Here is a 17,722-nt window from a genome sequence, read left to right as displayed (position 1 = left end):
TTCATCCCAGATGCAACAATGAGGCTTCTGCCATGGGGCTTATTCTTAAATTACTGTCTTGATGACCTGCTTTATAATCCCTGTTATCCTATGATTGGAGTGCTTCCATTTTTTAAAAAGTAGTTAAACTTGCAGTCTATTCATCTGTTTCCCCTATATTCCCATTAAAAGATCCCCATCTTCCCTCCCCAACTCCAGTACAAAAATGAAAGCCTATAACCTATCAATTTTCTGTGCCAATTCTGACCTGCCTGGGTTTCTGATTCCAATTTGCGCCTGATTCTCAATACACTGTCCATCTTTTAGCATGTCCCACCATTTGTACTGGACATTTGTCAACACCTTTCATGCTGACTGCTTGCCTGTACGATCACCTGTTTGTTGTCTAACATAGTATCTTTAAAATGCTATGACCTGCCAACTAACGTTACAGTCTTGTCTTTCTCTAGCATCTTGTCTTCTTTAAACATTTGTACCTTTTCCCAATATTTTCCCATCTTATTGACCAAAATATTATAAGCAATTTTATCTGATGTTTGCTGAAATGAAATATTTGATGTTCATGTAATCTACTAATATGATGTGTAATCTAATTCTATAAAAGAAAGAAATAATTTTAGTTTGGCACACTTGGTCTTAAAGAATCCAAAGAATATGCTACTGTTACTATTTATTTTGCTAGATTCTTGCCAACGAATACTGTTCCATACTCTGGAACAACTTTTATCTGGATATGGAGATTTGAATGTCAGTTTCCAACAAAATTCTGGACAAGAAGCCACCAATTTATAACCACCAATATAAACAATAAGGGACATTAACTACCTCATATAATGAGAAATCCTAAGGTAAGTTGGTTCCAGGTTGGTTGATTCAATAGCTCAGTGACTTCAAAGAACCAAATTCTTTCCATACTGTATTTCTGTCCTGCCATCGTTACTATGTAGCTTTGTCCTTGGCTGACTTCTTTCATGGATGCAAGGGAGCTTCCACAGCTCCATGGATCAGGTCCAGCCAAAAATTAGGACTGTTTTTTTGTTTTGTTTGTATTTTGTAACTCTTCTTTTACAACCTTTCCCAGAAGCTCTCTCTAGCTGACCTTTCATTATATTTTATTGCACAGAACTGGGTCACCTGCCAAACCATTCTTTGGCAAGCTCAGACTGATCAGGTTTTAATCCTGAGACTCACAAGAAAGGGATAGCAACTCCCTCAGATGGGCTCTTTTCCAGGTAAGAGAAAATGGGCAAAGGCTCTTGTTTGGGAACTATACTGTCTGCTCCAGACAGAATGAATTAATCCCTACTTTAGAAGGCAGAGATTTTTGAAGACAGTTACTGATGAAGACCCATTCAAATAGCGTGTTTGTTTTTTTTTATCTGTTCAAAATAGTCTAAAGCAGGATTGTGTTCAAAACAAAGGATAGATTAGTTATCTCTAACATTCCTTGCCAGCTGTTTAATGCTGTGATTCTGCTCTCATTGTTTTCACTGGGGAAACTGCCCGCAGTTTGGAATAGTGCACATCAGCAATGTCTGTGCTGCCAGGAAAAGGGCACAGTTGCTGATCTGAAAGCATTTCCCCTATTCACACATGTGTGGAAAACTGAGTCACAGGGATTTGAGGTACTGTGAACCCACTGTCTGGACAATTTTTGAATGCCTCATGTCTCAGACACCAGCAGCTTCCCTGTAAGTACACGAACTGTCATGAAATCATTGACATATAACATGAGGTTGAGATAGCAAAGCAGGTTTGGCTAACTGAGGTTCCTTTTTATTTATTCTGGGCTGAAAGCAAAAGTTTGTGTTAAGTTAAGCAACAAATTAAATGTGAATGTTAGTGCGACAATGGAAGAAACCTCGAGGAAAAGTTGACCTGACTCATTTAATCATGTGCACGTTACTGTGCTACATGGTAAGCTATTCAAATGGAATATAGTCCATATAAGTTCCACCAGAGCAACACAGCTCCTTCTAGAGCTAACTGGAGGAGGGGAAGGGAAACCTGGGTGAAAAAAAAATGTTATTTCTGCTGCAGTCAAGGTATGATTACTTATAGATCCATAAATTATCCATCAAGGTTCTCTCCGGGCTGGCAGTAAGAATAGAGGTGTGGCTAAATGAACGTGGCACTCTAAGGGCAGTGGAGTCATTGGGACTCAGCAACTGATTGAGGAAGAAAACTAGGGAGGAAAGAAGAAGAGTTGAAAATAATGTTGAGCTTTCTTATTGGGAGATTTTGCTGATATTATTGAGCAATTACTACATGATTGATGCTATGCTAAGTGCTTAATATAATCATTATGTCTCTTACTTCTCCCAATAGTTCCATTAAGTTCCATTGTTATTTCTATTTTACAGCTAAAGAAACTGAGGCTTCATGAGGTTACCTTAGTAAATAGCAAAGATGAGATTAAATTCTAGATCAGGGGTCCCCAAACTACAGCCCGCGGGCCACATGCGGCCCCCTGAGGCCATTTATCTGGCCCCCGCCGCACTTCTGGAAGGGGCGCCTCTTTCATGGGTGGTCAGTGGAGGAGCATAGTTCCCATTGAAATACTGGTCAGTTTGTTGATTTAAATTTACTTGTTTATTATTTTAAATATTGTATTTCTTCCTGTTTTGTTTTTTTACTTTAAAATAAGATATGTGCAGTGTGCATAGGGATTTGTTCATAGTATTTTTTGTAGTCTGGCCCTCCAATGGTCTGAGGGACGGTGAACTGGCCCCCTGTGTAAAAAGTTTGGAGACCCCTGGTCTAGATCCCAATTCTTAATTCATTGCTATTGTCTACCTTTCTGAGTGGGGTGGAAGAAAATGAGGAGTTTCCATTTAGACATATAGAGTTTTAGGTATTAGTTAGTAGGACATTTGATTAAAGTTGTCCAGCAGACTCTAGGAAGTGTGAAACTAAGTTTAGGGAAAGATTCAGGATGGGGAATAGCTTTGACAGTCATTTGCTGAGAGAGTTAAACAAGTTGAAGTCATGAACATCCCCTTGGAGACAAGCTCTGAGCTTGCCCTGATGTTTACCTGCCCAGTTTTGCTGTGTAGATATCTTTATGCACTTCAAGCATCAGATATTAAGAGAAAAATTGAGTCATGAGCTCAGTTTATTGGTCTGACTAGCCCATTGACTGCCTGTGTGACTTCGTGCAAGTCACCGAACCACTCAGAGCCTCTGTAAAATGAAATTCTTCTAGCTCTGAAATTCTAGACAAATGAAAGCCTGGACTAAAGCAGCTGCAGTGAGAGAGAAAAAGATGAACACACATTACTGCAGAGACCATGAATTGGATGCCAAAATGTGAGAGAGAAGAAATACAAGATGGAGAGAACTATTCTAGGAAAACCAGCACCATTAATCAAGATAGGGAAAGTGGGGGTGACAAAGATTTTTGGAGGAATGATAATGAGGTGAGGTTTTGGGGGGATTTTTTTGGATATAAAGAATCTGAGGTATAGTCCACATGGTATTTTGGGGGGCATTGGTATGTAAATTGCTAGACTAGAAATACAGTGTGTCTGTAAAGTCATGGTGCACTTTTGACCAGTCACAGGAAAGCAACAAAAGACGATAGAAATGTGAAATCTGCAACAAATAAAAGGAAAACTCTCCCAGTTTCATACCTATTCAGTGCAGTTCAATGTGGGCTCATGCACAGATTTTTTAGGGCTCCTTAGGTAGCTATCCTGTATAGCCCTCTACAGACTCGTCACTGACTGATGGCCTACCAGAATGGGGTTTCTCCACCAAACTGCTGGTTTCCTTCATCTGCTTATTCCACCAAGTAATGTTATTCCTATGTGGTAGCGCTTCGTTATAAACGCACCGATATTCATGTTGCACTTTGATCACGGATTCGAATTTAGTGAGCCACAGAACACACTGAACTTTCCTCCGTACCGTCCACATCTCAACTGGCACAGCCGTGGGCTGCTCCACTGTATACACGGTGTTACATCATCATCTGCGCATGCGCACATGCTGCCACATCATCCTTCAGAAACTGGGAGGGTTTTCCTTTTATTTGGTGCAGATTTCATATTTCTATCATCTTTTGTTGCTTTCCTGTGACCCGTCAAAAGTGCACCATGACTTTACGGACACACTGTATAATTAGAACATAGATTTGAAGGTAAGAGAACAGAGCCAGGTAATTTATTAAATAACCTTTGAGCTCTCTTCTGCCCCTCTGTCTTTCTGACTACAGTCTCCATAGCAACATGACTCACTGCCCATGCTGGATTACCTCACAGTACATCAGTTGGTCTTACACCCTCAAATGTGTTAAATGAGTGCAATATGGTTCAGATTATTTCAGGTATTTTTCCATACCTTCTTCCCTTTCTCTTTATATTCCTTTCTAATAATCCCACCTGTAACTTTTCACATCTCAATCTTACTTCCCTTCATTTTTTTCTTCCTAAGCACTCATTCCTTCAGTAGGCAGCTCTTCACAATTTAATTCACCTATTTTCCCCCATTCCCTCCAGTCTCATTCATGTCCTTTCTTACGCCCCAATAAAAGCCTCCTGCCCCATTAATTACCAACCAACAGTAATTCTACTCTTCAATCTTTTGTGTCCTTATCCTACCTCGAGTCCTTATCATCATCATGAATAGCTAATTTGACCCAGGCCTTGAATTAAGCGTTCTGCATGCATTAGCTCAGTGCATTAGCTCCTTTAATTGTTACAATAATCTTATGTGATAGAAGGTACTCTCAGTCCTGTTTACAAGGAAAGAAACAGAGGCTTGAAATGATTATGGTGCCTGCCCAAGTCCAACAGTGAATGGGGAACAAGCAATGGCATCAGATTGTTTAACACCAAAGCCACAGCTCTACTTACCATGTAGTAGTCCCTTCTCCAGCCAAACTAGTGTTTTTATCTTTCTTACCTTTGTCCAATATCATTCTACTTTTCTGAAGTAATCAATACAGCAACTACTTAAGCAACTAATCCTTAAATACAGTTCTATAAAAAGTCCTTTCAGTTTCATCTAATCACTATCAAGCCAACCAGACCCACACATCATATCCATGCATCATATTCTTCCAAATATACGTATACACAGAGCACTCGCCTGTTTGTTTGTTTTATCATTTTCTTTCCTGCTCTCCTCAGTGTGATGAGATTAACAAGGGAATAAGATTGTACATATTAGGGGAGGGGTTGTGCTACAAAAGAAGATGAGGCAGAGATTCAATTTTGCTAAAACAGAAAAAAACCAACAACTTGTACACTCATGGAGCAGTTAAATAAAAGTGAACGACTGTGGCCCTGGCAGCTTGGTTCAGTGATAGAGTGTCGGCCCAGCGTGTGGAGGTCCCGGGTTCGATTCCCAGCCAGGGCACACAGGAGAAGTGCCCATCTGCTTCTCCATCTTTCCCCCTCTTCTTCCTCTCTGTCTCTCTCTTTCCCTTCCACAGCCAAGGCTCCACTGGAGCAAAGTTGGCCTGGGCACTGAAGGACAGCTCCATGACCTCAGCCTTGGGCACTAGAATGGCTCCAGCCGCAGCGGAGCAATGCCCCAGATAGGCAGAGCACTGCCCCCTGGTGGGTATGCCGGGTGGATCCCAGTCAAGCACATAAGGAAGTCTGTCTGACTGCTTCCCCACTTCCAACTTCAGGAAAAAAAACCAAACAACAAAAAAAGTGAATGACTGTGAATGAATAAGTGTCCCCAAGGAAAGTAAAAGCAGTAAGTACTGGAGGAATCTGTGGAAAGGAAGACCTTGGGGATAAGTAGGGTTTGATGGGTGGAGGACAGAAGCCAGAGGGAAAGCAGAAATCATCATCTTTATCACTGACAACTATTTATCAGGCAACTTGATGTGCCGGCATGAAAGTTATTGGAATAAAGAGATGTATAAGCTACAGTCTCTCTCCCAAATACATGATTTTATGGAAGAGCCTAACGTATAGACAGTGAAATAAACAGCACTATGAAGACGCACTTAATACACAGAACAAGAGTTTCGGTAATTCTGAAAATGAAGGGAACTCACCACAACAAGAGTGATAAGCCAGGGACAGAGGGTGAGTGTTCAGGTGCAGCAAAGGTATCGCTCACCGTGAGAGCCTTCTATAAGCCATGCACGCAATTCAGTGGGTCTGAAGAGCTCAGAGCCAACAGGAGGAACCAGAACATAAGTAACGCATTATGAGGGGAGGAGTACCGCCCTCAGTCAGAGGGTCAGAGTTCACTTTCCTGGTGGAGGAAGTAAGAGTAAGTGTCACATGGGCTATAATGGGCATGCAGGTGGTCAGAGGATACTTCTGAGCAAAAGCACAGGTTAGAAGATGCACTTGGTATGTAGAGAGAATGAATAGCACCTACAGGACATTCAGTGTTGCTGATAGAGTAAGAAATACAAGGCTACAGGTGGTGAGATAACACGCAAGAGATAGGTAGAGGCTGGATTGGAAGGACCCTGATGACTGCATTAGGAAGCCCGGGCTGGATCTGCAACCATGGCAATGTTTTATGCATCCATCCGATCGGGGATGCTACAGTTGAGAGGGGCTGTAGGAATTAGATGCAGGTTGGGCCCAGGTTTCAGGGAGCTTCAGATGCCAAACTAAAAGTCTTTTTTCAACTTGAGTTGGCTATGATACTGTTCTTATAGTTCAGAGAATAACTGGGTGCTAGATATTCCAAGAAAACAACCCAATTCAAAGTAGAGCTGCTGAACATTTGTCAGTGCTGAAGAGCAAAGGATGCTGTTAATGGAAGACTCAACATTTCAAAGGGCTGTCATAAAAGATAAGAGTTCTCTGAAGTCCAAATTCAAAGCCCAGAGCATCTCCCTCTCTGTGTCCTACTTACTAATCATTCATTTTAAATAAGTCTAGAGAACTCTCTTCACTTCATCTTCTACCTCTTCTTCTTTCTCTATTATCAAGCTCTCTGTCCCCCCTTGGGTTTTTCCTTTTTCTTTTTCCATTTATTATGATCACTGGATCATGACACAGAACAAGCAGAGCTGAATACCAGTGCCCTCCACTGAGGGTCTGCTGTATCCGGCATTGTTTTAGGCACTCTAAAGCATCACCTCATTTAATCTTCATAACAACAGTAGAAGCTGAATGCCATTTTACAAGTGAATAACCCGGGGCACAGACAGAATAAATAACTTAGCAAAATCCACACAACATGTAATGGACAGAAGGTAGGAGTCAATAACTTTATTTGAGCATAAATTTGAAGACACCCTTCTGTTTTAAACCCTTGGCCTGAATTGATTTTCCAATGCTGTTAATATTAAAAACAAAAATTGTTGACACAATTCACAGAGACCTACATAGTGATTCCTCTTTCTCATGCCCTAAACCAGGCCTAGACAACTGGCATCCAGGGGCCAAGGTTCCAACTGGTCTAGTATGCTCTCTGGGCTTCAAAAAGTTAAGTTTATATATTGATAGTACAAGTTATAAATCATGCTTTGTGAGTTTCTGGTATAAGTTAACAGTTCTTTCTCACCAACAGGGGTGATCAATGAACAAACAGACAAAACACCTTTCCTCTGGAATAAGCTGCTCATCTCAGTGTCACCACACTCTTCAGCATGTGCCACCGTCCTCTGCGTCTATACTGGTCTGGGGCAGAAGGCCGCTTCCCTGGAGAGGGGCCTGAATTTCCTATGGGCTGCGAGTTTATGGTCCTTCCTTCTGCTGAGGTTGGCTTTCTCATTAAGCTGGCCTGAGATCTTCGACTTGTCAAGCGCACTGTCCCCGTCTGTTTCCTCTTCTGTGCACAATGCTGCAGTCAGACTGTCATCTCCAAAGTGCTGCCTACTTCAGAGTTTAGACTTCTGTGCAAGGGCTTTACCCAGTAGGGCAAAGAGAAAGAGCAAGTTCATTAAGTAGGACCCCCATTTGTACAATTGGTCTAAAATAATTATTTAAACTTTCTATCTTCATGACATTTATTATTACTTTGTGTAAATAACTAGTATGAAGTCATAAGCTATTTAATGCTATTCCAGCTGCAAACTTCCATGATTCTAAGTGTGTATCAGTTTCAGGCCAGGCAGGGTCAGAGGCTTGGTCAATATTATTTTTTCCACAATGAAACTGTGTAAGGCAGGAGATCTTGCTTAAGCTAACATATGTGTATCCTTCACAATGGAAGAATAAATAAAAGTATTATTTGTGAATCTGCTAAGGGTCCTTTTCTGCTAAAAATACTAACACCTTCTATTTGTTAGCAAAAACTTAATACATATATATAGTTTTAGGTTGAAATGTTTGGAAATTTGGGTGTCTTGTAGTGAGTTTTTTACAAATTTATTTCCAATTTCTAAATTTGATCTCTCTTCTCCAAATGTTTTTGATGCTATATTTTCATTTATTTATCATCATTGACATCTTTTGCTTTTTTTCTACTGCTCTGTGATCTCACCAATATTTTCATATTTCTTAAAATCACTCTTTTTTACCAAGAAATGTCCAACAGATATTTCAATATTTAAAAGTAGTTAACACCAAAAAAGAATCTGTTTTTTGTTTACTTGGATATAAGAAGCTCTCCCAAATTAAGACCTTACATCTTTTTGTCTACTTATTTGTAATAAAAATCAAATTATAATTAAGTTGTGATAACTGCAACATCTTGTATCTAAATAGCCATTTTTTAATTGTAAAAACTATAGTCCCAGTAAATTTTGGAATGCCCAAGTAATCCAAAGGGAATGACTTTTCAAAAAGTTTTGGGCAGACTGCTTCCCATTCCAGTCTCCACTTGAGCAGGGAATGGCCGGCAAACTACCTCTTGCAGTTGTGCTATTAGTGCAATTTGATTTGTAAACTACCAGCTGTGGGTGAAACACTTCAGCTTCAGCAAATGGTCTCCTTCTGAAACTATAGGTGTCACAGAAATTGCATTTCCCTTCTACAGCTCATTAAAACGGAAATAGGATGCAATAGAGTACAGAGATCTGCTTTCTAATGAGGCAAAGTGAGATTCATTTGAATTGGGGCATGGATTGAAATGAAGGGGAAAATCCAACCAGTGCCTCATTTTCACTTCCTTAGAAGATGTGAGCAGCTGGGCTGAGCACAACTACACCCATGCTCATAATGTCCCATGTAGGATTCATGAGGAAATCATTTTCAACTTTTATGGACTGGCTCTATTGGTTATACTACACAAAGTAACAGGGAAAATTAGCTAAACTCAGAAGCATATTTCCATTTTTTTCATTAACTTAGTTTATCTGATACAAATATAAGAAACCACTCCAAACATTATAGATATATTTTGCATCTGCACCATTGCATAGGATTTGTGGGACAGCAAGGGCAAAAATATCAAAGCAAATACATACCTGCACACAACAAATGAAAATAAACACACAAAAAAACCTTCATAATATATTATTCAGTAAAAATATGTATCTAAAGAATTGTGATTTACGATACCATGTAGCTATACTATATTCACGTTTCTGCCACTTTAGTTCTTTTCAGATTCCATGTTTATAAAATAACCTAGTATTATGGTAAAAAAAAAAAGTGACATTTTACATTGTGGATTATGTGAAACAAACTAATGAAACCAATCACATGTTCTAAGTTCTTAATTTACATAGATTTTTAAAAAATCTTTGTCTATTTAATCCTTTCATATTTTAGAATGATAATATTCTTAGATTAGTGGTTCCCAGACTTAAATTTTCCAGGACAGTAAAACTTCCCAAAGTCATTAAGAGAGCTAACACAGAGTTGCCAATCTGTTCATTTTGCAAACAACAATTACAAAAAGCTACAATTTCCATTATTTCGAAGAGAAAGTATATTTCACCACCAAAAATTTAGGAAGTTCATAATTTCAGAACAAAAGACAGCTCTTTCCAAGAAACACTTTTGTTAACCATAAATTTAAAGAATAATTTATTAGTTTTTAATTTTATATAAATTCAGAAACACTTACAACATTAAAATTCATTTTATAATACAATGCATGCTATGTTTTCTTGGTATGAGTTTTTCTTTAATTTGGTAGCACTCCTATACATGTTTGATGGGCCCATTAGGAAAGGTTCTAATGTGAATTTGTTTTGGTGTTTTATTTTTATCATGTCACTATCAAAAAATTCCATTTCACACTGATATAAACAAAAGTTAAACATTGGTCATAATACTGTTTCAATAAATTTGAAATGGGCAAACCAAGATGCTAAAGAACAACAGCTCCCACATTCCCCTGACCTTTCTTGCACATTGGCACAGTGTGCAGGTAGGAAGACTAGGGAGTGGTGAGGGCCCACGGGACATAGCTGAGGGCACTCCCCAGTCATTGCTCCTCTTTCCCCCGCCTTACGGAGGGAAAGTGGACATTTCTACAAGAGTTCTAAGGGCAAGTAGAAACTTTGTTCTTTACTGTTATTGAGAACCACAGCTATGGGTCATTTAGTCTTTGAATCTCTGAATGTCACATGGTATAGAACAGTGTGAGGGGCAGTGTTGTTATTGGTTGAGCTCATGTTCATCAAAAGCACCCTTCTATCTGTAAGTTAACCGCAGTAGAAAAAGCGTTAGCTTTAGGGACAAAAACACTGGGTCCAAGTCTCTATTCAATTTTTACCTGATTTTTCTGATGTTTTCTGATATTTTTCTCATGCTTTGACTGGGGTATGAGTTTTGGAGAAAAAGACCACACAGGCAAAGGGCTATTCTCATTGCCTCATATCAAGGGTGGCTGCTATCCACATAACTTTATCACTGTTGATATCAACTTTGATCACCTGGATGAGGATTATTTGTTAGATTTGTCCTGTGTAAAGTTACTTATCACCCCCCTTCCATACTGTACTCTTTGGAAGGAAGTCACTATGTGTAGCCCACACTTAATTGGGGGGTATGTACCACTTCATAGAAGGTGAAATACCTAAATATTATTTGGAATTTTCTTCCATTTATTTATTTATTCAATTATTTATGTCAGTATATTGTCACTATATCTTATTTTAGTTGCTCTTATACATGTATAGCGATGGTCTTAATTTGTATTTCCTTGAATGGCTAATGATACTGAAAATATTTTCAGAAGCTTACTAGTCACCCATATGCCCACTCTGGTAAGAAAGTCTCTGAATATTTTTGACAATTTTTATACTGAAATTTTTTTAAGTGTTGAGTTTGAGAGTTCTTTATCTTCTGTATACCAGTCCTTTGTCAGATGTGTGATTTGCAAATATTTCTCCCAGTCTAGCATGTCTTCTCATCCCTCACAGGGTCTGATTCAGAGAAAAACTTTAAAGTTATGATGAAGTTCCATTTTTTAATTTTTATTTTCTGGGTTGTGCTTTTGCCATCATATCTAAGAACTCTTCACAAAGTCCTATGTCCCAAAGACTTTCTCCTATGTCATTTTCTAAAACTTTTATAGTTTTACACTTTATATTTATATTTACAATACATCTTTGAGTTACTCTTTGTATCAGGTGTGAGGTTTACGTGAAGCTCTATTTTTGACTAGAAATATCCAGTGAACCAAGTATATCATTAAGGAAGTGGTATCAGTGGATGTGGGCTCTCAGCTGGGTAAGGGGGAAAATGAAGATGAGAGGGAGCTTTTTAAAAAAAGTCATGGTAGAATCTACTTGTAAGGTAAACTAAGTGTCACTACAAAGCAAGTCAGCTGGCTACTAGGAAGAAGGTAGTGGTTAAAGATTTCAGAAAGACAGCAGTTACTGGTGATGTGAACAAAGGTATAGGGGCCATCAAGAAGGGGGGTGGCTGAGCCGGAGTGGAGAGTTAGGAAAGCGGGAGTTGAGGGTGGAGAGTGGGTCACCCATGGGAGCTGAGGTCACAGGATGACGACGGCAGGCGTGGCACAGAGAGGAGCACATAGATCAGGGTCTCCAGTATTCCCCGAATGAGCAGAAATAAAAACAAGTCAAGGAAATGACAAGTGCAAAGTAGGGCAAAAGGGAGCAGTTTCAGGCAGGAAGGAGAGAAATGCTTTGCAGTCAGAAATAGGGAGCCAGGAATAAGCTTTTTCTACTTTTCAGCCTTAAGATACAGAGGTGTAAGGAAGAAGAAAGGTAAAAAAGAAAGAAAACCTATTCTACCCTTCAAGAGGCTGTGGGGGATGAAATGTCTTCAGGGGACATCTAAGTCGCTAGTAAGGCAAACAGGTGAAGAAAATCTTAGGAGGAAATGCGTTAGCTGATGAGGTGCGGGAGGGCGGCTTTAGAGACTCAGGGTGCTGGGAGAGCGGAGCGGAAGTGACAGACAGGCTTGGACATCATGGAGCCTTTAGGGACACAGAGTTGTTGGACTGAACCTGGAGAAACTTCAAGAGAGGAAGTTCTGGAAGGTCCTCTGAGAAGAGGAGGGTGAGCAAATGTCCAGGCCACTAAATGAAATAACTCTGTGAAAGTAACTTTGTTTATAATACTGTATCTTTAAAAGCTGGAAATTGCTAGATCTAATTCAGTAGTGTAAGACACTGTTCAAAGCAAGTCAATATGTGGGATCCTCATTATCTGGAAATTATTTATGATTACGTCTGCACACACATGACAGTATTTTAGAGTATTCGTTGACACAGAAATAATGATTCTATAGTCATAGAAGGTAAATGCATGAATACAGACACACGTGCACAAACACGATTCAGCCCAAAACAGTAAATTCAGCAGTTATAAAATGAGCTGCAATTAGACTTTTTATACATTGTATTTTAAGGCCCTAGTTACTTCAATCTGTCTTCTTACAGATCCTGCCTCTTTCCCCTTTGTTCCATTTCCACTTTTCATTGTGTTTTGACAGGTGAGGTTGTTCATGCAAAGGGATCCAACAAAAATAGAGGAATGCCACCTTTGCCTCCTTATCCAGGACAGAGCAACCCTCCCTTTCCTCCTTGCAACAAAGCAGGCAAAACACATACTCTCTCTCTGCCCCTCCACTGAGCCCAGTGATGAGTGACAGCAGCACGGCGCGGCTGTTTTGCTTGCAGGGAGGAGATCTGTGTGGAGTCGAGAGGTCACCACCCTCTCTGCTCAGGATCGGCTCTCCACCCAAACCGCCTCCACCTCCCCTGTGCGTTTCAGTCTTATAATACTTCAGGCTTCAGCCAGCACAAACATGTCACAGCAAGAGGGACACTGATTGTATTTGTACATGCGGTTGGGTTAAACAAGGCTTTGTTTGATCCTTAAAAAAAGAAAAGTTTTATTATTACAATATTAGCCAAAGAATTTAGCCTTTTAACCTGCAGTTTCCCTACTCTCAGTAATATAAGCCTTCTTTTCTGATCAGAGGTGAGGCCTGATGGAATTTTCTTCTTTTCCCTCTTTCCTGGGGGTGAGGTAATGAACTAACAAGTGGCTTTGGACCTAGTTTGATATCAACTAAAATAACAGAAAGAGGCTTTGGTAGCATGGAAGAAAGAAAGAGCAACTCCTGACATAATAAAGCAGAGAAATACACGATTAGAATTAATTAATGTCTATATGAGAAAGATATTTATCTCGTAGCTGCTTCACCCTATGGCCACGCCAGGTAAGCAATTTTCCCTTGCACCCCTCAGGTGGACATAATGAAAGAGACTTGAACCCTCCCTCCAATGCCTGGCTCTGCTGAGGGCTTGACAGCTAGAATCTCAAACTGCTTACGGACTGCATATATTCTGAGAAATAGGCCCGTAGGTGATTCTGTCATTGATGGAACATCATAAATTATACTTACACAAACCTAGATGGCAACTAAATCACCTCTAACACATTTCTCAAAATATAACCCCATCATTAAGTGATGCAAAACTGTATTAGTTTTCTATGCTGCCTATCAAATTACCCCAAACTTAGCAATTTAAGATGAAACATAGTTATTATCTCACAGTTCCTGTGTGTCAGGTGGTTCACAGCTTAGCTGGGCCCTCTGCTCAGAGGCTTACAAGGCTGTAGTCATGGTGTTGCCCAGGGATGAGATCTCATCAGAGGCTCAACTGGGGAAGGATGTACCTCAAGACTCCCTCGAGCTATTGGATTTATTTCCCTGCCACTGTGGGATTCATGGCAACTGCTTCTTCGAAGTTAGCAACTGGCAAGATGGAGTGTTATGTAACCTGACATAATCATGGGAAAGACACTCCAACATCTTTGCCTGCTGGTTAGAAACAAGTCACTGGTCCTGTTTATACTCAAGGGGAGGAGATGATATGGGAGTGCAAACACTAGGAGGCACAGGTCATGGGGGCCACCCTAAAGCTTGTCAGCCTCAGTCCACATCCATCTAGCTTAGAGATTTAAGGGTATGGCTGCCTAAGGAGTAATGGAAGCAACCTTTTAGGAGAACCATAAACCAGGGAAGATATTTTATATTTACACACATATACATCCTGACATGAAAACAAAATAAAGTTAGAAATGTTTCTTAGTGGTTGAGGGCATGAGATTTTGCAATTATGCAGCCATGAATTTGAATCCTTGACCTATGATTTAGTCATTGCTAAATGTGCTTAAGCCTCACTTTTCCTCTTTAAAAGGGGAATAATAATGGTGATCTCTGGGGTTATTGTGAGAATTAAATTAGATAAAGTAGATAAATCACTTAGCACAATAGAAATGCTCAATACAGGTTCAGCATTGTATCCAGGTAAGAGAGTCTTGTGTACCTTAAGCAACAGAATTTTTACAACACGTTCTAACCATGGAGAAATTAAACCATACCGTGAGGGTGCCCTTCCGGTGATTGAGAGGGTTTGGCATGAGTTTTCTGCCATGTTTTCCACAAAGCCCCGGTGTCCTGAACCCCCTGGGAGGCTCTGCCTGGGGTCTCTAGTCCACCTTCTCCCACATCTTCATCAATGGAACCAGTGAGCCTTTGCCATGCTGGATTCAGCATCCCTGAAGACCTTCAAACTTCACAACTGGAATGCCTCCAGGAGGCTGGCCTCACCACTGATGCCTCTATCCACCCTGACCCTTGGCACAAACACTGTGCCATCATTGACCATTCTGGCACAAGCTTTCTACTTGCTAGTCATATTTAGTCCTTGGAACCTGGTTTTCAAGATGGGTTCACTTTATTACTCACTCACTGAACATTTTCATTCAATACCTACCATGTGCCAGGCACAGGGCTAGTTTTGGAGAGGATACAGCAATAAACACAGAATCCTCCCCTCAAGTAAACCAGTGCAGAGGCACACCCAAGCCAGCAAAATAAAGCGACCTTTGACTTTGGATAGAAATATACCTGATGCCTTGTGCCAATCCCTCAGTCTGTGACTATGGAATGTCCAGGGATGAGATTTGGACATGATGACTACAGCCTTGTGAGCCTCTGAGCAGAGGGCCCAGCTAAGCTGTGAAACACCTGACACACAGGGACTGTGAGATAATAACTATGTTTCATCTTAAATTGCTAAGTTTGGGTTAATTTGATAGGTAGCATAGAAAACTAATACAGTTTTGCATCACTTAATGATGGGGTTATATTTTGAGAAATGTGTTATGGGTGATTTAGTATTTTGTCTACTATTTTGTTTAGTATTCTAAATACTAGGGAATGTCACTCTCTGTGTATTGATTTTGTTACATCTTACACTCATCTCACACCACTTTTGTGTTTCCAACTTTTACTGAAGTTTTGTGTCTCACTTGATAGGCAGTATCCATGCTAGCTGAAGTACTTACTAAAACAATTTTACAAAACCATGTTTTCCTTGGGCATCACCCAGACTAATGTTCCACTTTTCATTCATCCCAAATTTGGGTAATTTTCTGGCTAAGAAGCATCACTTTCTCAGAGCTTATTACTTGTCCTCTATTTGTTTCACTGGCTCATCTAATACCCTTTTCAAAACTTCGCTGTCAGAGAGAAATGAAATGTCTACTCTTGTAGAAGACTTGTTTCTCATATATCAGTGAAGAGAGGAGAGACGACACGGTCATGCTGAGCTGCATGTGCACTACACTGTTGTCACAGGCTCTCTCCCTAGACTCACACCAGCCTCTACACACTGGCTTCTCACAGCCCAAATGGTGCACACCCAGGCCTTGTCAGTCATTTGCATCTTACTAATGCTAATGCTAATACTAATACTAATACCAATAACAATAAAATTTTAAGTATATCTAGAGATTACCATGTGCCAAGCATTTATATTATTATGTTACTTAATCTTCACAACCACCTTTTGAGATAGGGACTAGCACCAGCATTTAAGAGATCAGGAAACGGAGGTCTAGAGCTCTTAGGTTATCTGCTGAAGATCACACAGCTACCATGCGTAGTGCAAGATTCCATCCCCAGGAGCCCATTGCAGTGGTGTTGCCCGAGTATGAGGAAGAATGTGTGAGCCTGAGAACAAAATTCACCTATTTGCTACTTAGTCCAAGGCCAGCCCTGGCTCCAAGCCCAAGGAGACAAGGAGCGACCAGCAGCCCCAAGTCCAATGGTCAGCCAGTCACCCGTACTTTAGGGGTATCCATCACAACTCAGCTCTGCATACGAACAAAGAAAAGACAGTGGTAGATCAATCTCTGTGTAGAGAGCCAATGTGGAAAAATCAAGAACAAAAGAGAGGGAGAAGATGTAGGGTGACCTCGCAGTGAAAGACTGAGAACAGAGACAACTTCCAGATAACTCCTTGGATTGAGGATAAATGCTTTTCTTTTGAACAAAGCTTGTAATTCTGACTGTGAGTCCAGGGTTCCTAACAGTGACAGAGATTGATGCCTGTCAAGGGCACTAATCCAAGACTGACTAGACTGGTATTGACCCTGGGAAGAACCATAGACCCTGCATCGGCTTGGAAGCCACCCTTCCTCACGCAGATCATCATGTACTATGAGGTAATGTCTTCAAAGAAAAGCGGGGGGGTGGGGAGGATCGGAAGATACATGTCCAGCCAGTTATTTCATTGAGGCGCTTCAAGGAAACATTTTATTTGATCATTTTGACTTTTCATTAATAATAAATGTGACTATATTACTCATTAAATTTACTCAGAGACCTTGGGCTGATGGAGGCTTTCAGTTTGACTCATTACCAGCACAGTGGGGAGGAAAAATAAGAAATTGATCTCACGCTGGCTCTTAAAGGATCCACCGGGAAGTGACACATATCGCCCCATTCACAGTCTCTGGCCAGGGTACGGTAAGTCACACAGCCCACCTAGCTTCGAGCGCAGCAGCAAAGCACAGTCTTGCCATGTGCTGCTAAGGGAAGGTAGGACACTGACAACACCTGGTGAACAGCACAGATGACTAACACAAAGGCCAAGTGAAAAGTGGGTATTTTTAGGGAGTCAAATGAAGGAGTATGCTCAAGAGAATAAGGCACTTAGGAGCTTTGTTACATTTCCATAGTAATTTCTCAGCTGGGATATCCCCATGTAGATCTTTACTGTGAGCATCACAATTATTTAAGGAAGCAGGTGTCCTGATCTGACAAAATCATCAAGGAAACCTAATACTGAAAAAAAATTGTGGAGTGCATGTAACTGAGATCAGAGCAATTTTCTCATGCAGAAGAGGAGGATGAAACTACCCCCTGCCATTCCAGATATTCGGGGGGCTAAGGAAACTCGTTGTAGGACTCTGCAAAGATGAACTACAGAACTCAATGGACCATTAACTCCCCCCCCCCCTTGAACTCGCCTGTTGTCTTGACATTTCTCCAAGCAATTTCAAAGCATTTTATCGGATAACATCATATTTTGAGCTTTAAGCAATGTAGAAATGACAACCTATGTT

At 40.5% G+C, this 17,722-nt stretch overlaps 1 long non-coding RNA gene across 1 annotated transcript; it reads left to right on the top strand.

Moving 5' to 3' along the window:
- The first annotated feature begins 696 nt into the window (after window positions 1–696).
- LOC136394859 (uncharacterized) lies at window positions 697–8,167 on the top strand. The gene is made up of 3 exons (XR_010749244.1): window positions 697–848; window positions 1,124–1,232; window positions 7,498–8,167. It is a non-coding gene; the product is annotated as an uncharacterized lncRNA (long non-coding RNA).
- The last annotated feature ends 9,555 nt before the right edge of the window (window positions 8,168–17,722 follow it).

The sequence above is a fragment of the Saccopteryx leptura genome, chromosome 2 (genome assembly GCF_036850995.1).
Source record: "Saccopteryx leptura isolate mSacLep1 chromosome 2, mSacLep1_pri_phased_curated, whole genome shotgun sequence".
In the NCBI taxonomy this organism is placed as follows: domain Eukaryota; kingdom Metazoa; phylum Chordata; class Mammalia; order Chiroptera; family Emballonuridae; genus Saccopteryx; species Saccopteryx leptura.
The sequence above is the reverse complement of the archived record's forward strand: the minus strand, read 5'-3'. Positions and strand labels throughout refer to the sequence as shown.